This window comes from Sorex araneus, chromosome 6 (genome assembly GCF_027595985.1).
Source record: "Sorex araneus isolate mSorAra2 chromosome 6, mSorAra2.pri, whole genome shotgun sequence".
Classification (NCBI taxonomy): domain Eukaryota; kingdom Metazoa; phylum Chordata; class Mammalia; order Eulipotyphla; family Soricidae; genus Sorex; species Sorex araneus.
The window spans coordinates 126,795,966-126,820,615 of NC_073307.1; the positions used below are offsets into that span (position 1 = coordinate 126,795,966).

General features: G+C 34.2%; 1 protein-coding gene across 1 annotated transcript in view; it reads left to right on the forward strand.

The window, feature by feature from the left end:
- Positions 1-24,650, forward strand: part of LUZP2 (leucine zipper protein 2) — a gene marked incomplete at its 5' end in the record, with an annotated part of 438,731 nt that overhangs the window by 43,710 nt on the left and 370,371 nt on the right. The gene's annotated exons all lie outside the window — the stretch shown is intronic.

The window sequence follows — 24,650 nt, forward strand, 5'->3', positions numbered from 1 at the left end:
AAAATAAAAAGCCTTTTAAAAGCAAACAGAAAATAATAAAATAAAAAATCCCCCCCAAGTGAAAACAATAAACCCCAGCAAAAAATAGGAAGAAGAGATGATTAAAAATTTCCTCACGAGACATATAGAGATGGCTAAGAGGTACATGAAAACAATTTTCTGCTTCACTTTTCCTCAGAGAAATGGAAATTTGAAAAAAAAAAAAAAGAAATATGACCTGAGGCCAGTGAGACTAGAACACAGCAAAAAGAATAAAAATTTTTGCATGGATGTGGGGGAAAAACAGCCCTTATCCACTGATGGAAATGACTAGTTCAACTTTTTAGGGAAAACAATATAGACATGTCTCAAATATTTAAGAATTGTGTTCTTTATGACTAATCCATCCCACATTTGGGCAGATATCCCAAGGTCCAAAAACGTTATTCATAAAATAGATTTTGTTTTTCAGTGTTCCTTGCAGCATTATTCACAATATTCCAAATCTGGAAACAACTCAAATGTTTAACAAATGACTGAGGCTTGAGAGGTAATACACTAGGTAGAGTATTGGTCTTGCACATGACCAACCCAACTTCACTTCCAGCAACCCCTGTGGTTCCAAGAGCCCCACAAGAGCACTTTCTTAGCGCAGAGCCAGTTAGTCTGGGGCACCACTGAGTGTGGTTCCCAAAATAAAACAAAACCATACCAAAAGAGAACAAATGATTAGATATAGAAACTATGGTATGTCTATGTAATAGAGTATTAATTGGCTGTAAGAAAGGATGAAATCATGCAATTTGCCACTGCATGAATGGGACAGGAGACAATCGTGCTGCATAGAGGTTTGGAAGAAGATGTCGGAATATCTCATATGTAGGATACATAGAAGCAGGAACTCTGATATTTGGTCTACAGACTCTATTTCAGAAGAGTAGACAGAGTGTGGGGGGTTTAAAAAGTGTACCCCTGGATAAGAAAGGAAGCAGTTACTCTGTTGTAGACAATGTAGTGTAGGAATGCTGTGTGCATAAAACTTATCATTAACAGCATTATAAATCATAGTGACTACATATTAAGTATCTTTAAACTAGCAAGTGTGTGGCAGGCCTTTTAAAAAACTGCTTTATAGGGGCTGGAACGATAGTAAAGCAGGTAAGGTGTTTGCCTTGCATGCGGCCGACCTGGGTTCAACTCCCAGGATCCCATATGGTTCCGCGAGCACCACCAGGAGTAATTCCTGAGTTAAGAACTAGGGAACTAGGAGTAACCCCTGAGCATCTCTGGGTGTCACCCAAAAAGCAAAAAAAAAAAAAAATACACCTGATTTCTAAAGTTGTCATTAAATTTTATCGTGTTCGTTTCTTACATGACATATAAATATTAGTAACTAAATCAGGAAATTAAAAGCAAAGATAAAATTGCAGAAATTTTGTATGAAAAATGATATGAGATGTGTTAAATTATAAATTGTTATCTTATTTAAGGTATATATATGTCTTTAATGCTAATATACCATAATAAGACATTTAATTTTGCACGAAGCATAAATGTTCACATGAAACATTTCAAATCCATTCATTCTCTTACATATATCCTTACATTACTGATTGAGAACAAGACATTTTATCAGACTGAACTCATCCTCTCTTCCTTATCTGATACTATTTATGAAATATTTTAGTATTTGTCATTTAATATTAAAATTAAAGCCAGAGTTCTTTTTAAAATGAGTTCTTAATTCAATGATATTCTAATAACTGGCTAAAAACATGGTCCTGAGAAAAATTGTTAAATTTAATTGTTAAATTGTTAAACTTTAAATTGTGAAATGGAGTATACCAAAAACTGTTGATTTTTATTACTTATATTTTACATTTATATGTGTGGCAGTTATTTCTAAAATTTATTGTTTTTAAATGTCTTGGTGAATGACTGATGTTGACTTTTCGCTGGGGAAAATAAATGCGGTTTTAGTAGTATCAGCTAAACTCCTAGTAATAATTTAGAATCAGGGGATAGAGAAAGCTTGACAAGTTGAGTACATGCACTGGTTTCAGTACCCAGGACTGTATGTTTCCCTATGCACCACTTAAGGAAATCCCAGAATCCAGAGTTGTGAGTTAGCCCCAGAGAACTGGGGCTGCCCAAATGTGAAAAATTGAAAATTAATATGATAAATGTGTTTCTGCATTACCCCTTACACATTGCTTATGAAATGCCCAGACAACCACTATTGGTACAATAGTGATTCATTTTGTATATATTATTAAATAGGTTTGAAAAGTTTCTGAAACACTATTTCTTAGTTTCCCATTGTGACTGCTAGAATTCACCTTCATAGCATAACGAAAAGATATGAAACTTTAAATTGCGAAATGGAGTACAAAAATACTGACTTTGTTCCTGTACTTGGGGGTTTCTTGGGATAAACTAAACCTATACACATGTGCAAAAGATTTTTGTCATAACACACTTGGGAAAATATGGAGATTCATAAAAGAAACAATTTGTAGAGGAGGGCAAGTAGCTACTTAGTAAGGTGTGTTTCCTGTAAAGGAAACACAAAGGAGTATGTGGAATTAAGATAGAGACAGACAAAAGGATATTTGATGTCTGCATAATATTCTCCTTGAAAATAATGTAGAGAATCTTCATAGTACAACATGAGAGTTGGTAAAAATTGATCATTGAAAACAAGAACATCTCTGGGTAATGGGTCTGGATTGTAAGTCAGTAACAGTTTAAATTTTATTTGAGAAATGACTTTTGGCAAGAGAAAATATGACATCATTGATGGCATAGGGGCCTGTGCATGACTACCAGAACTTTCAAAAGTACAGGGAGGTAGGGAGAGGTAGCCCCTTCCAACCCTGTGAAAGTCTGGAGATTTCAGTCACAAAATCCACATACCTGAGTTTTTTAACAGATTAATTTCTGGATCAAGTTTATCCCAAGCAGTGGAGTCCAGCCAGAAGCAAGGTGTTGGTTGTGGAGTGTGGAGGCTTTGGCTACTGGAACTCTGTTTAAGGGGGGCGGCTGGGCTCACCCCCCCCCCCCCAGAGTTCCCTTGATGACTCATTAAGCCTTGTGTAGGGTCCTGTAGGGTCCGGAAGAATCTTGTTGATCTTGCAACTTATCTTTTTTTTTTGAGATTTTTTTATGAGTCTCTGAACCATAGTCAGTGGATGAGTTTAATTGGTGCCAGAGGTGGTTCATCAACAATTCTCTTTTATGGTGAATGTTGGTAATTAGAAAACATATGTTAATGTAAGTATTTTTGCATTTATGAATTTGTGAATTCTTTCAATTTCCTAGATTTTTTTTTCTTATCATTTTTTCTTTATGTTTTTGTTTTGGGTTCATATCTGGCAGTGCTCAGGGCTTATTCCTGATCTTTTGCTCAGGGATCACTCCTGACAGGGCTCAGAAGATCACATAGGGTGCTGGGGATAATCAAACTCAAGTCATCCAGGTGCTAGGCAAGCATCCTATCTTTTGCAGTACTCCAGTCTAACTTCCTGGATTTTTCTATGGTTAGTACTTTCCTTGTTTTTAGAAGTTCTCAATCCTTAATTTTTTTCTAGGCATTTTGTTGACTTTTTCTCTCTTTACCTTCTTTATAGTCAGGATACTTAGGGTTTTTTTCTTTTGAGTGTTAAAATTTTCAATCTGTTTCTTTTTTTTTTAAATTCTTTTATTGATTCACCATGTGGAAAGTTACAAAGCTTTCAGGTTTAAGTCTCAGTTATACAATGCTCAAATACCCATCCCTTCACCAGCGCACATATTCCACCACCAAGAATCACGATATACTTTCCTCTTTCTAATGAATCTGACTTAGCTACTGGAGATTTAATTACCCCCTAAATTCTGACCTACTCTACTGTGTCTATAATTTCTGCCACAGCAGTGTCAATTTTTTTACTCTACTTTTGTTATAGCTAGATATATAACTTCCCTTTTTTTGTGCAGTGGGTACGGTGTTTTCCTTGTATGTGGCCAACCTGGGTTCAATTCTTCTATCCCTCTCAGAGAGCCTGGAAAGCTACCGAGATATGCCGCCAGCACAGCAGAGCCTGGCAAGCTATCCGTGGCATATTCAATATGCCAAAAACAGTAAAACAGTAACAACAAGTCTCTCAATGGAGACATTACTGGTGCCTGCTCGAGCAAATCGATGAACAATGGGATGACAGTGCTACATGGAATTTTGGACATCTGTTTTCAAATACAAAAGTACTTAAATTAAAAAATGCTATCCAGTGATAAAATTATGAGGGTTGTATCAGGAAGACTGGGACAGACATAGAATAACTGCATCCATTTGTGGAATATAAAGTAATGAGAGAGACTAAAACCCAAGGATAGTAGAGATAAGGGCTAGGAGGATAATTCCACGGCTTAGAAGCTGGCCTCACATGCTGGAGCTACTGGGATAGAGAATGGACCACTAAGTAAATGATGCTCGGAAGGCTTGCTTGGGATGGGAGATGCATGCTGAAAGTAGACTGTGGACCAAACATGATAGACACTTAGTACCTGTATTGCAAACCATAACACTAAAAAGGAGAGAGGAAGTAAAAGGGAATGTGCCTGCCACAGAGGCGGGGGCGGAGGTGGGTGTATGGGATGGGGTGGCGAGAGGGATACTGGTAATATTGGTGGTGGAGAATGGGCAGTGTTGGAGGGATGAGTAGTCAATCATTACAAAACCTAATCAAGAAGGTTTGTAAGTCTGTAACTATATCTCATGTTGATTCATTAGAAAAGTAAAATTAAATATTTTTAAAAAAAGAAAATATGACACCAGGAAAATAAAAGCTTTTTATTTTTTTAATAAAAGATAATAGTAACCTTACTTGGACAAGACTCAATTCAAATTAATAAAGATCATAATTGGCAGGTGGGTTATGAAATTAAAATGCTGAACAATATGATTTTAGAGGCTAACAAAAGAAAAATCAGTTACTATAATTCAGATTCTACATTCATCCGAGCTAATTGCAAGGATAGCTTTGAATATGAGTCCAATGGAAGCTGGAGCGATAGCATAGCGGGTAGGGCGTTTCCCTCGCACCTGGGTTTGATTCCCAGCATCCAATATGGTCCCCCGAGCACCACCAGGGGTAATTCCTGAGTGCAGAGCTAGGAGTAACCTCTGTGCATCGCCGGGTGTGATCCAAAAAGAAAAAAATACAGAATATGAGTCCGATGTATTAATTATATCTCAATCACCTTTCACCCCCCGCTTTTCCCTACTGTTATATCTTGAATTGTTATGATATTAATATTTAGGCATAAAATGTTACTTCACTGTACTGCTAAACCTTCACTGGAATACCGTTATACTTCCCTATACTATCTATAGGTCTTTTCTTATTTTGATAAAGCATTTCTCTTTGGAATAGTGAAATACAATGACATTACATATGCAAACGAAAAGGTTTCCTCCTGTAGAAAAAGAAAGCCTTTGGCTAAAATAATAGATGTATTTAATGTTATCACTGTTTATAATACTATTCTCATTATGTTTTATATTTGCAGTATAACTGAATCACCATCACCTCACATCATCAGAGTGTCAATAATTAATTTTGTTTGCTTATAAAATTAGGAAAGAGTCTTTGTGCATTCGAGAAACAAGAATGAAATTAACATCAAAACAGAACCCACAATTCACTCTTTATTAAGGACAGTTATTGACTTTCATAAAGTAACTGATATTTTATGGTGTTAAAAACATTCATTAAAAAATCTTAATTTTCTAAATGCATTCTCTGAGCATCTACTATATGCTAGTGTCTTAGAAATATTAAAGTGAACTTAAAGAGAATATTATATCACATTTAAAAATCTTTTAAGCTATGAGTAAGGACCCATAGCACAGTGGGTAGGGCGTTTGCCTAGCATGTGGCCGACCCGAGTTCGATTCCTCCACCCCTCTCAGAGAGCCTGGCAAGCTACCAAGAGTATCTTGCCCGCACAGCAGAGCCTGGCAAGCTACACATGGTGTATTCGATATGCCAAAAACTATGACAAAAAGTCTCACAATGGAGACATTACTGGTGCCCGCTCAAGCAAATCGATGAGCAATGTGATGACAGTGGTACAGTGATACAGTGAACCATAACTATATAAAATATGACATTTTAAATGATTTTAAGTACTTATATTCCTCTGATTTTATTGACATTTAATAATGCAAATTATTCTGTTTACATGTTTTTGTTAGCAGTAAATGAGCAAAATCATGTTCTGAGATATGTAAAACACTAAATTTTATATACTTTGGGTATATAATTTTTCCTCTCAAGATGAATATTCTAATTTGGTGGATGGGGAAGCTGAATTCTATCTATAAATTATTTCAATGACTTTTTCTAGGCTTTAATATGTAAATATCTAAGTTCAGAGAGTTCTGTTTTCTTCAAAGAGTAAAATCAATCTTTTGTGACATCTGGTCATCAGATGTGAGGATGTTATCACAAAGCTCTAGCAAGGTCAAGTTTGTCTTTAATGTCATCAAAATTTATACTTAGATTTACAAAAAGGAAGAAAAAATATTTGCTGTAAGATGTGTTACTTGTGTCATTCAATACCAATATATAGTTGATAAAACATGACTTTCCACCTACATAGGTCATTACGATATGTAATTAAAGCATTTGACAAAATCAGAGGCAATTAATTGAATGACATTGTTTGGCCAACTACGTATTAAATATGATCACAAATTCAGTTGCTTGCTCTATCATTTGTTAATATTAAACTACTGCCTCTTTAGATGCAGTTTACAAATTATTTGCCCATTGCTTGAGTTCCTAGAAAGAAAAAAAAATGTATATGTGCCAATTTGATTGATTTCAAAAATGACTTAGCTTTCTAGACTGGCTTATTTAATAAATTTAATGACTATTCTACAGTTCCTAGGTCATAAGATGAATCTAATACAAACCAAAACTGCTATTTCCACTTTTGTGGAAAATTTTCTTCAGTACAGAAAAAAAGAAAAGAAAAGAAAAGAAAAGAAAAGAAAAGAAAAGAAAAGATAGAAGAAATGAAATTGAGCTACTGTTAAACTTTATCAATAATAGAAAAATATGTTGAAGTCTTTCTTACCAATTATTGTTAGTGTTTAGATGATTTTCATTATAACTTCAATCAGCAATTTTATTATATATATGTATATATGTATATATATGTATATATATATCCTTTTTTGGGGTCACACTCAGCTATACTCAGAGATTTACTCTTGGCTTTTCACTCAGGAATTACTCCTGTAGGTGCTCCAGGGACCATATGGGATGCTAGGGATTGAACCTGGGTCAGTCTCTTGCAAGGCCAAATGCATTTACCTGCTGTACAATCACTCTGGCTCCAATATTCTTAACATTAACAATCTAGTAAAGTTTTTGAACCTTTTCAAGTACTAAGAGAAGAATCTCCCAAATTACAAGAACCAACAGAAACAACAAATGAGGATTTGAAAATTAAACTTAGTCATGCAACTTTCTGGCTGTGAACTAAGAGAAGTAATATTTTATCCTAAATCACGTACTCTGGTGCAAAAGTCTTAATCAGTTTTTGGGGGGAGGTGGGTCACATCAGGTGGTGCTCAGGGTTTACTCCAGGCTGTGTATTCAGGTATCACTCCCAAGTAATGGGCTCAGAGGACTATATGGGATCCCAGGGATTGAATTCATGTAGGCAGAGAGCAAGTTTAACACCCTACACATTGTATCTTCTTAAATGCACTTAAAAAAATTGGTTAAGTTTTTTCAATTATTGTCATCTTTAGTGGACCATGTGTTCAATAGTCAAAAATGTAGTTGAAAATTTGCCACATACAAGGGAACTACTTTATCTACTCTCCTGCTCTCCTACCCCAATTAAAATGCATAATTGTCCAGCCAGAAAATATCCAAGGTTTTGTTTAAAGAAAAAACTTTCTATGAAGCAATAAACAACTAATACACCCTTTAATGGACTGAAGACTTATTTATTCATTAATATGAGAAATTTTCACCTAGTACAACCTCAAAATCATTTGCAACTTTGTTATAAGTCAATATCTTAAATCTGTATCTTAAACAAAAGTTGTTTAGAATGACACTAATTTTAACTTTAAGTATCCTTTAGAAATAATTTTTCTCTGAACAGTATCCATTAGGAAGTATTGATTTTATGTTAAGCATCTATTTCTCAATTATGTTTTCGTTAAAACATTAATGTATTTGTCTTTAACACAAACAGATTTTACATATTTTGAATTAAACATTTTCAGCTTGGACATTTTGCAAGATTGTAGAATTAGAGAAAGTTTTAAAAGAAAATAAATAAGATCAGGTGCATTTTTAAACATAGTCACAGCTTGTTTTGTAAATTCTGTATGTCATGATTAGATGTATTGTAAGACTTTAAAATTAAGGAGATATAGCTGTGAATTATTAACTTAATTCTATCATTGTCATCAGATATGCAAAAGCTTAATTTGAAAGTATGTAAATTAAAAAGCAAATTATAAAAATACGATTTTTTAACTATAAGTTTACATAAATAAGGTAGTTATTTAATTTTGTGCTGCTAAACTCTTTGAAATTTGTTGCACCTTCTTATTAATGTTAAAACTATATTTAGGGATATTATGATTTATGATTATGCAGTGGCTAGACAGTTACTATGTCAGTTAGAAATTAGTTCCAAGAGCTACATTCAGAAAACTTTATTTTTAATGAAAGAGGTCCTTTTATTTCAATTCTGGCGGTAAGTATATACTTGGTGGTGTGTGGGCTTGGGATCTTACCTGGGTTTGTCCTGTGTGAGCATCCAATCACCATCCCTGATGTGCTATTGCTCCCACCCTAAAGATTTGCTTTATTTGACTTTGATATGAAGTCTGAGACAAAAAGTCTGAGACGGTTGTTCTAATCGTGGAATGATGACTCCTTGGTGTCTTCAGTGTTGTATGTTTCTATAGTTCTAATAGCTCAGGCACATGTCTGTGTTTGTGTTCGTGTGTATGTGTATGTATGTATTTTCCTTTATAATGAAATCTATGAGATTATCTTCCATCTACACTAAAAGTAAAGATGAAAAGCCAAAACACAACTGCTGTCCTTTTACTCTCTCTTTTTAAGAACTTCCTCAAAACCCTAGACAACTACTTTCTTTTATTTCAGTTGTCTGGAATGGTAAAATATGAGTTATAAGATAGCTTTCAGTATTCATGTTTTCCTAACAAAAAACAAAATTTGACAACTCGAATTGAAATTTGATAACCAAAAACGATATCAGGATATTCATAAAGAAAGAAAAAGGTGATAGTATGTTTTGGGGCCACCAGATTTCTCATACTAGTTATTAAGAATCACAGTATCTGAAACCATTAAATCACTTGTCAAGGTCAGTATGGTTTAGAATATTTTCATGAGCATATTTAGAAATACAATTGATATTAAGGATAAATCAATAATCTATATACACATAATAGAAGAGTTCATTTATTTTACTAATTGATGTATAACAACATAATATTTAAGCATGTATTTTTTTCTTTTCTTTTTTTTTCTTTTTTGCTTTTTGAGTGACACCCAGTGATGCTCAGGGGTTACTCCTGGCTTTGCACTCAGGAATCACTCCTGGTGGTGCTCAGGGGACCATATGGTATGCTGGGAATCAAACCCAGGTCAGCTGCATGCAAGGCAAACGCCCTACCTGCTGTACTATTGCTCCAGCCCCACAGCATGTATTTTAACACTAAGTAATATTACCTTTGCTTAGTAAAGATTGTACTCATTAGATTCTCATGCAAGAAATTTCTCTTCTCAGTTTAGGTATTTATCACAGCATTTACCTTAGGAACCAACATAAAATAGGTATGACACATATGTAGATGAAATTTGACAACTTAAATACCAGGTTTTTATATTAATTAAGAAATGTAAAGTATAACCTAGTTGGCATTTTCTATTTAGTAAGACTTAGATTTTTTTCAAAGTCCTTGATATTTAATGATGCTTGAGTAATGCCCAGGGCTGTTCATATGCACATCTGTAAATTCTTTGCATTCATTTAGTTCTACCATACACTTAACTTACGGAGAAGGAACATACTTTTTATTCCATCCTCTGTTGCTGCTAAAGACAGCATTGTGTAAGACCTTTCTAATTGTTCCAAAAGTTGTAGATCAGGCAATTAGAAGTAAAGTAGCTGTGTATCAGCTGCCTATGATACTGGAAAGATTCATTTTCTTTTTCTATTGCCTGTCATCTCAAATAAAGAGGCTGAGAGTTTATCTGTGATAAACACACTCTGTTTAATGCAATAGGACTGTCCCTTAATTTGAGCACCTAGCACAGTGTCAGCTTAAATCTCCTTCTACTGATTTAATTAGCTAAAGCTCCATGTTAATCAGGTTGCAATTAAACTTTTTGAGTCTCATATTGAAAAAAAAATAATCCTTTCTCAAAACAAAAAAAAATTTGAATGATCTCAGTAATAAAAGTAATTTGCATTTTTAAGCAAATGTGTTAAATAGGTGATGAATTATTCAACACTTGGTGTTGGTTCTGCAGACTTAATGAGTCTCTCTAATTTGACTTCCATACAAAATAATAAATTTTATTCTGTTTATGAATTGAGAAGTGTTCATTAGTAAAATGCATTCATTGGTGTACTATATATTGTTATTAGGTAGTTTTTTAATATGTCAGATTTTTTTCTAGTATTATATGAAAAATTTTGCTCTGTTATTAATCATTTTACTGATATATTTTAAACAAATTCTAAGTAGAAATCATCTTATTTTTGTTACAATAATTTGTTTTTAATTCTAGGTGTCATATATTGAACAACCATGAATGATTCAATTGTATGTTTATACAAGACCTGAGACCAGTTTAACTTACCTCAATCTTGAGTAAAATACTTAGATAAAAGCCTTAAAATCTAGAATTCTATATATACAAATCCTGTCATCATAGCATTTCTTCATAAAGCTATTACTTTCCCATGTGTATTATATTTATATCACTGACACAATTAGTAATTCTACTTTTCAGCAGTGAAGAAAATTATATTGTTAAAACAATAGCCCCCCGCAGAAAATCCTATTTTGTTCCTTTGTTATTCACTACATTCACTTAAAATGCAGCATATGGGACTAGAGAGATACAGTCAAGGAGAAAAGCAGATAAGGTCACTACCTGGCATGCAACTGACCCCCGTACTATCCTTAGCATCACATATTACTATGATATCCTAAGAACTACCTGGAATTATGCCTGAGCAAAGAACCAGGAAAAATCCATGAGCACTGCCAGATGTAGCAAAAACAAATAATAATAAATAAAATGTGACAGATTTTTAATCTAAACATAATAGCAACAAATATTTAACTTGCAATAAGTGTTTGTTATACCATACTCTATGTAAAATGTTTACACACTTTCTCATTTAAGACTCCTAACAAACCACATAAGAAGTAAAATAACATTGTTCTGTTTCCCAAAGAGGAAATTGAATTTCAGTTTTGTTATCACTCTTCTTCAAGATCAGAGGGAAATTAGTGAAACAAATCTCCTGATTTGCTGAGGTTAACTTTAAATATATCCTGAGCACAGTTGCTATATCTAAAATATAAAGGACATACTTTCTAATAAAACAGAGTCATTATTATATTCTGAGATATTTCATTTGGGATAACGGAGGGTGGCCTCTAAACTTTGTGTTCTTCTATCACATAATTATAATGAATGATTCATAGAAAAGTTAAGGAAGTTTAGATTTCACCTAACCGGTACAGTTCTAGTGATCTAACAACAAATCTTTACTAGTTTGGAACAATATATGTTATTTTCAAGAATATTTTCTAAGTTTATCTTAGGCTAACACACTTTACATTTTAGAGGAGGATTTTGGATTACTATAATCCCTAGATATTTTTCTGCAAAGGAATATTTTAGAGATGGATAGAATTAGAAATGTATGAAAAAACAGGATGTAAGGAGATAAGAGTCTCACATTCACTGTAAAATTTATTTAGAGCATTCTTAAATGAGCTATGCTAAGACACTTTTTCCACTTCCATGCAGTTGATGTTTTATGTAAAACGTTAAAAAAAACTTATTTATTGCTAAGAGTGTATCGCGTTTCCTACATTTAATAGGAACTTCATCATTTCTTCTGACCAGTCTCCATTAACTCACCATAAGATAGATTAAAAATAATGTATATCTAGTCCCAGCTTTTTTATTTGAGCATCTAGATTGGGATTGTTTGTTTTCCTTCTATGTTTTGTTATCCTTATATCAAGAGTCATGAGATAGTAGCACTGTCACTATAGCACTGTCCCATTGTTCATCGATTTGCTCAAGCACGCACCAGTAACATCTCCATTTGTAAGACTTGTTGTTACTGTTTTTGGCATATCAAATATGTCACGGGTAGCTTGCCAGGCTCTGCCATGCAGGAGGGATACTCTTGGTAGCTTGCCGGGCTCTCTGAGAAGCATGGAGGAATCGAACCCAGGTCAGCCTCACGCAAAGCAAATGACCTACCTTCTGTGCTTTCGCTCCAGCCCATGGGATAGTTTAAAAAAAAAAATCTTAACTCATAGTTGTATTAAAGGAGTTATAAAAATCTGTACTGATACTTCAAGACAGCTGCTGTTCATATTGCTGAAATCATCTAGAAGGGACATCTTGTAAAACTAATGGTTATGTAGTAAATGGCTAAGGCTAACTTCTGCAAATTCTTGGGGATGGTAAGAACAGTGTCCTAACCAACATATGTTTTTAGTATTACAGTACTTTGTTTACAGTTCTCAAGAGTTCAACTGCAAGAACCTCTATGGTCAGAACTGAACCCCAGCACGTCCTTTTCACTAATCTGTGTGTGACTAATGGTTATATCATTTACACACCAGCTCCCTGTGCTCAATCTAAATGCACTTTTGAAACTCAGATCAACCTAATCCTTAAAAAATGACTAATTGGATTGCCTAGATAAAGACAGTCAAATTGGCTAAATAAGGACCAGTCAGATACTTTACAACCAAGGCGATGAAAGTATCTGTCTCTCTCACTTCCAATCTAACCCTGTCAGAGGCACCCCCTCCCAGAGGTGTCTTGGTTGACAATGAGTAAGAGTAGCATGAGAGGAACATTAAAAGGTGGTGCAGAGATTCTTTTATGGACAACACATAGATACACTTTAGTTACATTTTTGCTGTCTTATTTTGCTAATGTATCATTTATAATTATTATGATGACTGTATCACTGTACCAATGCCATCCTGTTGTTCATTGATTTGCTTAAGAAGGCACCAGTAACATCTTCATTCATCCCAGCCCTGAGATTTTAGCAGCCTCTCCTTACTTGTCTTTCCCAGTGGTGCCATATTGGAGGCTCTTTCAGGGTCAGAGGAATGAGACCCATTATTGTTAATGTTTTTGGTATATTGAATATGCCATGGTGAGCTTGCCAGTCTCTGCTGTGAATTATTATGATACTTACAATAATGTGAAAGTACATTTAATAATTATACTCGTTAATATATTCAGCATGTACAATTGTGTTATGGATTTTTTTCATATCAATGTGGAGAGCAATTGTGAAATTATAGTCAACTACTTGGAAGTCGCTTACACTTCTTTATTTTCTACTCTGATAACAAGCTCTGTTCACAAAAGGAGCAGGACTCTAATTGCAAGACCAATTTCAAGAGAAATAGTTTAACACATTAAAGAGCAAGAACAATGAAATGCTATGGGGTTGTTGGAGGAATCAGAAAATATGCTATTACTAGTAACTATGAGATATATAACTTTAGTTCTAATGTTCTCATTATATAAGCAGCATTATATATATGCTCAACATACACCTACTTTAGTTCTTTAATTTGTACAGAGAGGAAAAACAGGCATTCCTTTTATGTTCAATGTGTCAAAAATAAAGCAGATTGAAATTCAGCTGTAGTTATAGGGAATGTAAAGTATGTCCATTTCTACTTCTAAATATTATTTCTAAATATCTTTATTTCTATTATTTTTCTCTTTCATGAATTTAAAGGCAAAATATTGACTGTCTGCAAAATACTTGCTAAAAGGTAAACATAAGCCAGTGACAACATAAATTCCTATAATCTGGATAAAAATCTCTGGATTTTTCTGGAGAGATAAAATAGAGCAGTTTAATTTTTTTTTAATTATCTATCCCATCCCCTTTTCGTGACCCCATGTAGTTAATTTCAATTTTACCACTAATCTACATCTGTTTTCAGGTGTGACATCCAATAATCCTTTATTTATTGAGATGTGAGAATGTCACTCTATTCATTTAACTACCATTTTTTTTTGTTGAAATTGATCATTTATTTCTGTTGCCAGACAAAACAGCTGGACACTTTATATCTTATAATTACACAAATATGACCTGTTGTTTCTTTAGTTGTTAAATATAGATAAATGACTTAATATTGCAGAAAGATAGTCTTCAATAATGTTTTCTTGAATTTGTGGCATTTCAACAGTTTTTTATACCTCCTAAGATAAATCACTAATTCAAAGTATCTTTATTTTGTTAAATACCATATTTTCTAACATGTTTGTGTATATGTGTGGATACCCCTTTATTTGACAATAGGTACTGAAGTGTTAACAGTATTCATATTACCTATACTTCATTTTTGTGTATAATTACAGTTAAAAATATTTGCTTATAACAATTTTTTACTTAAAAATAAGAATATTATAAGTACTTTTCTTTTGTAAATATGTCATTTTTTTCAGATAATGAATATCAGCATTATTTTATTGTAGTTTGCTTTTATCTCTCTTGTCATCAGCAGAATTGAAAACATAAATGATTTAAATTAGGTCAGGTATTTATAGAGTGTATTTTTCAGAAACCTATTTCTACAAGGTGCCTTTTGAAAAGGATCTCATGTTCATAGAACCGTTAGCAATACTACATTTTACATTTATTTTCCTATATATAAATGCAGAGTGAATGGGAACATACTGAATTCTATTACAAAATCAAACTTGCTTGTATTTACTAGTCAAATATTTCTTATAGTGACTTAACCATCAGACCCCATTCTGTCTCCATTTTTTTTTGCTTAATATACTCATTCAGAAAATCATCATAACATCTGGATCTTATAAATATCAGCTTAACTTTAAAAAATAGGTAATAGTCTCATCATTATTTCAGCTTTATAGCATATTTTATGGTTACTTTTTGTTTTTGATTTTATAAATGCAGAAGACCTTTATTGTATCTATGTTCATCACCTTGTTTTTGGATATTTACCTTCTAAATTTTATTTATTTGACTATTGGCCATTACTACTGACCATCTACATTTTATAACGTAGATCCCAAGAAAGCATAAAGATAAAAGTAATTTGAAAGATAAGTAAACACAAACTAAAGAAAGTTTGAAATGCAGTTGAAAAGGCAGTAAAAAACATTTGACTAACTTTATCACAACACTTAGTGGTGTAGCTTTAAAAACAGGCTGTTCTATGAAGAAAGTTAACAACATTGTGAATATGTTAAATGCCACTAAATTGTATACTTTCCAGGGGTTAGTAGTGTGTACAGCAAATTCATATAAAACAAGAAAAATCTCCACTTTAAACAAAATGAACCTGAATTCTTCTATGCATGTATCTACAGGACTTGACCTTATTCTTCTGAAATGCCCAAGAAAAAAATGCTATACATTTCTTGAATTCACACCCAATAAGTGGCAGAGTTTTGATATAAAGATTAATGATTTCTGCTTTTCCTGGTCACTACACACTTAGTGGTGTAGCTTTAAAAACTACATGGAACACTAAGGTATTCTCTCCATGGTATGATTACTGAAAAACTACATGGACAGAGGAAACATGAATGAATTTTATGAAAAACAGAAAGCATGCAAAAAAAGACTCCCATCCCCTTAGATTGTGTTTGTTGCTTCTTCTACTTTTGTACCTTGACATACTGGAGGGAAATCTGAGAATTACTCTTCTGAAAGTTTCTCCATACACTCACTGAAACAGTGTTTGACCATACAATTTGGGTAGCTGCCATCAGCCAGAATTCAAGACTAGAGCTTCTTCGTGAATCAATAGCCAGTGTCAAGTCCAAATTGAATTTTATTGCTGTTAGTTTCTCGAGTCATCATTTTATGTCTCACTGCATTGCTTAAACTAACAGAAGAAATTTTCCAGCTTAGTTTTTCTTTTTGTTGTGTACTTCCTAAGCAGCTTTATTTATCAAACGCTTTTGAAATGTAGTGTTTTATATTCTATTTCTAAATTGAAAATATTCAGCCATTTAAAAAAAATTGTTACCTGGTCTCTTCTGAAAAATTCCAATTTTGGAATTTGGGGGGATCCTATTTAAGCTGTGGAGCATATTATAGCACATGGATGAGGGGAGAATAAATGTGACCCTTTTGTGATTTAGAATGGATCTTTCCTAAACAGCAGTTGTCAGTGAGATTGGACTTGTTCAAGGTTTTGTTTAGCAACTCTGCAGACTGAATGAAACGGCCAGGAGATAGCTCAAAGGGTATTATTATATTCTTGGAATACAGAGTTTCTGAGTTTATTTTTCCAGCAATACGTGGCACCTAAAACACTGGGTTGAGAATCAGCAGGAGTGCCATGAGCTCTGCTTTGAAGGACCCCTTCAAAGAGAGACTGCGTCATAGTATTGTATTTTGAAGATGATGTTTCTGAACTCTAAATAGTTGATGGTTGATAGAAATAAAAATTATTAAGTTTATATGGGGCAGGAGTGATAGTATAGCAGGTAGGGAACTTGCCTTGCTTGTAGCTATGTGTTTGAAGCTCAGAACCACTTACGGTACTGTGAGCCTGGCCAGTACTGATTCCTGAGCTAGCGAAGAGCAAGGAGCACTGCTAGGCGTCACCTGAAACAAAAGGAAACAAAACAATTTTTTTAAAGATTTATAAATTTATAAATTGCCATATTCAGAAGGAGACAGGTGTGGATCACAGGGAATTTTTCTGCCCTCCCCCTTTTGACTGACCTATATAGTCTAGTTTACAATGGATGCAAATCCAACAAAATGAGCCCTCACTGTATTTTTTTACTCTCTTAATAACTGTCTTTTGTTGAGATGAAATGGAGTGACCAAAATACACAGAATTAACAATATACAGGAAGAGATGATTTCAGTGGTAGTTCTCTGCACTTTATTGTTCTTTATTTATTTTGACGGGGACAAACCCATTGGTGCCTAAGACTACTCCCAGCTCTGTGCTCATTGCTCTGGTGCTATTTGTGAACCATGTGTTGGGGGGATTGAACTCAGGCTTCCGACACGTGTTTGAAGGATGTGCACTTTCTACAATGTTAAATCTAATGCTTCAGTTGTAGTCTGTGAATACGATGGCTCTGATTTTGATATTTCCACCTGGAATAATAATTGAATGTGACTTTATTTTCCCACCTGTTATGATCTTCAAGCTATTAGTCTTCTTTTAGAGTAGTCTGGCTAATGAAATTCACAATATTTATTTTAAGACACTTTTGACTAGCAATTTTTAAATAGATTCCAAATAAAATAGAACTTCATAGTCATGCAAAAATCTTTAAAAGGTAAATTCAGTAACCGAGTATCATGAGCTTATTATCATAGCTTTGGTGACCTGGATTTAAAAGAAACAGTAGCAATTAAAAAGTCATTATTATACTGAAATAAAATTTAATGTTTTATGATTAGCAAATGATAAATGACCATTATAATTATGGTTTAGTACTTTAATTTGAATTATAAAACTATAAATAGAGCAAGCATGATATAATTAGTGTTAAATGTGAGTTACAAGGAATAATTCATCTTCCTTAGTAACCTCAAACCTTCATTGTCAATATAGGAGGATTAAATTATGACGATTATTTGGGGACCTATATTTGGAGAACTATTTTTAGAATGCTATTAGTGCAATATTATATTACTTCTGATGATTTTAAATTTATTGTGTTTAAATTTAAAGCAAAATTATATTTTTGAATTTGCACTATCAAAAGTATAAAATTAAAACTATATTTTTTGAATTTACATTATCAAAAGGCATCCTTCGGTCATATAAAATTATAAGCAAGCACATCACATGACTTTAATGACTGTCCTTTAATGATACTGATTTAAAATAAATATATCAGGAGAGTTCCTTAATAATATGTGAAATCAGATTATATTATGACTATTTTCATGCAGAAGGTTAGCTAACTAGGCAGATGACATATATATTTGTTTATTTTTCTATCTTGGGAGTGAGAGGGAGTTTAGCCAAATTGAGCAGTGATAAGGACTAATTGTATAAGGGTTCAGAGATAGAGAACTTCTGGTAGTGCTCAAAGTACCATCTAAGTTGCCAGGAATTAATCAGAGCCAAGTAACTTAGCAAGGTAAGTGTATTTTTTCTCCATCCCATGCACTATTATTTTTACCTTATAATTTAAGTAGTAAAATTGTAAAATTATCCAGGTTCTCTGCTCAAATCAATTTATCTCTTAATAATGCAAATAATAGTAAAATAATAAGGACCAATGTTTTAATATCAGAGCTCGGTGAATTAAAATATCAATTAGGGAGTATACAAGTAAGAATTAGATTATGGTTATATGCAAATATCCCAATACCTCATTTTAGATATGAGAGAGAAGGGGAGGGAGAGAAATACTATGATTATAAGAAAGTATTGATTGTTTTGAGAAACAAAAAGCATCATATGACTGATAAATTATTAATTAATATTCCTTATGTGATGCCCTAGAGTACATAAACATAAAATGCACTTTCTAGACATCAAGGGAGCAGAGGACAGTTAACTTTGCATAATTTGCAAATCAGGAAAAGTATTTCAGAGATATCCCATGAATCCTAGTCTATTACATGTTCATATGAAATTTCCTTTTAGGAAATGGCAAGAGATAATCTACTCCAAATGTCCAATTAATTGAGTCCAAGGACTAGTGCATACATTCAGAAGACATTAATATGATAAGATAGTGAAGTGCAATTGTCCTTTGATATTAATTTTAGTTTTTTTTCTTTTCAAAAATAATACATAAACATAAAAAAGTGTTCTTTCTAATCTTCAACAATACAGGTTACTTCACCATTTTTTCACTTAATTTACAATGAAGACAAAAAATCTCTTATAGTTACTAAGCATTTATCTCTTAATTTGCTAAGCTGTCGTTGACTCACGGATCTTGCACAGTGCATACACCAGAGGGTCACATATGAAGGAGTAAATGCCAGTTTGTCAGTGATTAGAAATCTCAAGAGAGTAATGACAGAGTGTTCCTGCATCTGTACTTCATAACAACTAATGATCTGCATGTTACTGAATGATTTAATTTAATTTTCTTTGGTTATGCTAAGAAAATAAGACTTTTTACATTTAATTTAAAATGTGGTAAAAAGAAAGCTGAATAACAGCAGGAAAATTTATAGCATTGAAAGAGTAAGCCAACTTTCTAGTCTCTTAGAATGACCTTGAGTTAGACATTCGTATCATCAAAGAAAAAGCCCAAGTTTTTATTACCCATCTGGAGTCCAAGTTAATTTTACATGAAACAAATTATTTTTTCAGGAAAGTCTTAGCACTTGGGGTCTGGCAGACAGTATAGCAGGTAAGGAACTTGACTAGTGTGTAGTTAAACTAGGTTTAATCCCTGCTCCAACACTGATCCCCTATGCACCAAGAGTGATATCTGAGCACAGACCCAGGATTAAATGATGAGCATAACCAGTGTTTCAAAAGTGGAATAAATGAATTTAAAAAAATAATGAAATCTTACCACCAACCTAAATGCTAATATTAACAATAATTCATTTGTGTGTTGCATATATGAAATCTAAGAACCTATTAATAATTTTCTTATTCCCTCATTTTATTCATACATTCTTTGGCGACATTATTTATTTATTTATTTATTTATTTATTTTTGCTTTTTGGGTCACACCCGGCAATGCACAGGGGTTAGCTCCTGGCTTCGTACTCAGGAATTACTCCTGGTGGTGCTCAGGGGACCATATGGGATGCTGGGAATCAAACCCGGGTCGGCCGCGTGCAAGGCAAATGCCCTACCCTCTGTGCTATTTTTGCTCCAGCCCCAATGACATTCTATTTTTGATAAAAACTTGACCCTTCAACAAAATAAGTGATTTTTAGAAACTCACAGCTCCTAAACCAACAATTTTTATTTCATCTATATCTATTTCCAATATTCAAAATTACCAAATTTCAATCACTTTAGGCAAGCTTTATTTGAAGTAGTAAGTTTCCTCCTTACTTGTTGAAAGGGTGCATATTTTTTTCAACTCACACTTTAGGTAGTAATTTGTTCATTTTCCCATCCCATTCATCTTTCCCATTTTTATGAATCAATGCTAGATAAAAAATCACTGTCACTGTCACTGTCATTCTTTTGCTCATGGATTTGCTTGAGCAGGCACCAGTAATGTCTCCATTATGAGACTTGTTACTGTTTTTTTCTTTTTTTCTTTTTTTTTTTTTTCATTTTGGGTCACAGCCAGCGATGCTCTGGGGTTACTCCTGGCTTTGCACTCAGGAACTACTCCTGGCGGTGCTTGGGGGACCATATGGGATGCCGGGGACCCGGGTCGGCCGCGTGCAAGGCAAACGCCCTGCCCGCTGTGCCATCCCTCCGGCCCCTTGTTGTTACTGTTTTTGGCATATCGGATACGCCACAGGTAGCTTGCCAGACTCTGCTGTGGGGGCGAGATACTCACGGTAGCTTTCTGGGCTCTCGAGAGGGGCAGAGGAATCAAACTCGGGTCAGCCTCGTGCAAGGCAAACCCTCTGCTCGCTGTGCTATCACTCCAGCCCAGATAAAAAATAAGTAAAAATAAATAAATAAATGCTACATAGCATAAATACCACATCTCATAGCCATAGCCATGGGACTTGCCTTTCAATTGACTTCTGGGAATGTTCTATGTATATATTCCTTGATTTATTGTTCATCCATAATCATAGACACTTCTGAGTTTTCTGTGCCTCTTTCGAATCCTGGTGTCCTTTGCGCGTTTCCCGGAGATCTCTCTGGCCGGCGGAGAGACAACAGTGGAAAGCGCTCCTAATTGAGTGGATTCTGTGAGTGGTCCCGATCTGAAATAAGACTAGTGAGGTTAGTAAACAGGGGGCCCAAGAAGACACATGCTGATCAAGGGCAACTTTATTAACAGCCATGCTGGTTTTATACTTTTCTTAGCAGGGGGTTGGTACATAAGTTGTCAATCATCAGGGAAGTGTCTTCTCAGACCAAATAAGGAAAGGTTCGGGGCATACTTTGGTGGGCTTACAACATTCTCCAAGAGTAGGTTGAGAAATAGTGGGGAGAGGAAGGCAAGGGTTTATCTGGCAGGAGCATCTGTCAGGAGGAATGCACAAGGCTTTTAGTGTAGAGGAAGACACTCTACTTTACGGGCTTTATGGTGTCTCTTAGTTAACTGCCCTGGGCTACTTTTACCTCTTGAGTTTGGCTATTTCCTTTGTCACAAGGGCACCTGTGCCTCAGGTTATGCAAAACTGGTAATGGAATTTTCCATTTTGTCCAGGGTAAAGGTTTTGGGGTCCTCTTTTGTACAGGGTCCTGAACAGTCCCCAACAGTCCTTGAGTCTTCTGTGTTCTCTAGTGACTTGTCTAGATGCTCCCTGTATGTTGTTATCCTACTTACCCCATCACAAGGCTGCTATGAAAATAGGTGAGATGGCATATGTGGAAATGTTTTCTAAAAACTAAACCCAAACCCTAACTTCCTCTTCACTAAAATGAACTGAATTGAGTTAGTTCCTGTGGCTCTGTAGCTCCATTATCTGTGATTTTAGTAGCTTGCTTTTCAAGGTATGCTGACACCAGAATCCAAATATTAGTTTATCGCTGAGGCAGGCTCTTGAAGACATTGTATAAACTAAAGAAATAATTGAGTCCACTAAAGCAATTCAAAAGACTCTACATTTATTTAGTTTCAAACAAGCACTTAGATTATGACTTTTGAAAAAGAGTCTTTTCCATCCTCTTTAAATTCCTGTGAAGCACATGCATAATTGTGGGTTACCATTTGGAAAGTCAGACCTCTATTTCAGATCACAGTGACTGGAGAATCCTCTTCTTTTCTCATTTTAACCTTGACCTGTTGCCTCATTTATTTTCAAATTCTCCTTTAATTAAATGTTCAACAAGGGCCCCATTAAGCTCGTCTGATCCCATATTAAACATATCCAATGCAGATACTGAACCTTGGGCATGAAATTGCAGCAACTCTAGTTTAATGAGAAAGGTACGTAATGCTTTCTCTTACAGTTTTATCTTCAAGTTAAGGTTTCAACTCATGGAATATTTTTGTTTAATTTAGTGAATTTAAAGTAGTTCTGTTCCCTCATTGATTCACAGAAATAAAAATTTACTTTTCTTGGTATGAGTGCTTGACATTAAACTTTTCATCAGGAAATATGAATACCTAGAAGAATATTATTACAGTGGAATCACCTACTCACTACTTAAAATAAAGATGAACAAACTGTAATAGAATGAGACTCTTTGCAAGTTGTGTCTCATCATTTTTAATAATAATAGTGTTATCCATATGTGTTTATGTTTTCAGCAGATGATAATTTTTCATTCAATACCATATTATTAAAGGCATTATTATTCTTATTAATGTCAGTATCCCTGCAACAGATACTGTTACCACTATTTTGCGATAAAACGTAATTTTAAATGTTGCCCTTTTCCATTTATTTACTATATATAATTTTCGAAATGCAGTTTTACTTTTGGAGATAAAATTCAGAGGTTCAACACACATGCCACTAAACTTCCAGTGCCATTCGCCTCATCACATGCCCTCACATCTTTCATTTCTCGCCAATACTCTATTCTACTCATATTTTTTGCAATTTTGAGGGCTTTTCTGTTACTGATAATTGGGTTTTTTTTTTTAGTTGCTTACATATAAGAGAAACTGTCCATTAATTGTCCTTCGGTTTCTGATATTTTGATTAGCCTAACCACTTCCGGATTTATTTACATTATAGCAAAAAGCAATTCTTACCTCTTGTAACGGAAATACTCTATTACAGAAATACTCTATTACAGAAATACTCTATTGAGCATATATGCCGCTGCTTTTTTTTCAGCCATCCATTGGAAGATATTTATGTTTCCATGTTTATACTATTGTATATGAAACTGTTTTCAATATAGGGATACAAATACTTCCATTCATATTTTGAAAAATCTTTGGACAAAATCCTAGGATTGATTCTACAGCGTTTCTACTTCTAGTTTTTTAAGAACTCCCCCATTTGCATAGAAACTAAACCAATTTACATTACCACCAAACGTTTATGAGTTTCTTTTACTCCACATCCTGGCTAGCACATGTTGCTTTTTAGGATTTTAAGTAACTAGTGAAAAAAAGTATTTTATTGTATTTTTTTATATATAAAGTTTTATTGTACAAGTAAAGTTAATAACAGTGCTGAAGTTGTTATACATATTTAAATCATTATTTTTATTATTTAAAAACAATATTGAAATATTTTTGCACATAATAATTTTAAATGAAAACTTTCAGAGGTTTCATTTTTTTAAATTTATTATTTTTTTATTAGTGAATCACTGGTAGGGTATAGTTACAGATTTACATATTTTTGTGCATGTATTTCAGTCATACAATGCTGAGTACCCATCCCTCTACCAGTGCCCGTACTCCACCACCGATGATCCCAGTATCCCTCCCACCTGCCCCATCCCATCCCCCCCACCCCACCCCACCTCTGTGGCAGGGCATTGCCTTTCGTTCTCTCTCTCCTTTTGGGTCTTGTGGTTTGCAATAGAGGTATTGAATGGTCATCGTGCTCATCTATAGTCTACTTTCAGCATGCATCTCCCATCCCAAGCGGGTCCTCCAACCACACATGGTGTTTTATTATAAACAATCAAAGTTAATGGTTTTTTATGTGCCTGTCTTCTTTGAAGAAGCATCTTTTCAAATCTTCTGCTCATTCTTGGACTTTTGTATTTTATTTATTGTTGAAGTTATTAATAATTTTTAAATTACATGCACTCTTGCACTGTTGCACTGTCGTCCCATTGTTCATCGATTTGCTCTAGCAGGCACCAGTAACGTCTCCATTGTGAGACTTGTTGTTACTCTTTTTGGCATATTGAATGCGCCACGGGGAGCTTGCCAGGCTCTGTCGTGTGGGCAGGATACTCTTGGTAGCTTGCAGGGCTCTCGAAGAGGGACAGAGGAATCAAACCCGGGTCGGCCATGTGTAAGGCAAAACACCTACCCACTGTGCTATCGCTCCAGCACCATGAGTTTGTGCCAAGAGTAAATATAAGAATTATATGGACCCTGGGATGGGTCGGGGAAGGAGGGAATGCAGAAGCTGTAGCTTTAATTCACATTTAAATTACATAATTTTAAAGTTTATTTAAAATTGTTAAATATTTTAATTTATATTAATTTTAATTGCATAAAATATTTAAATAATTAAATCTTTTTATTTATAAATTTTGATTACTTCCATTTTTCCCCATACCTTGCAGAGCTTGCTATAGGCTCTGTGCTCAGGATTACATGTGGTA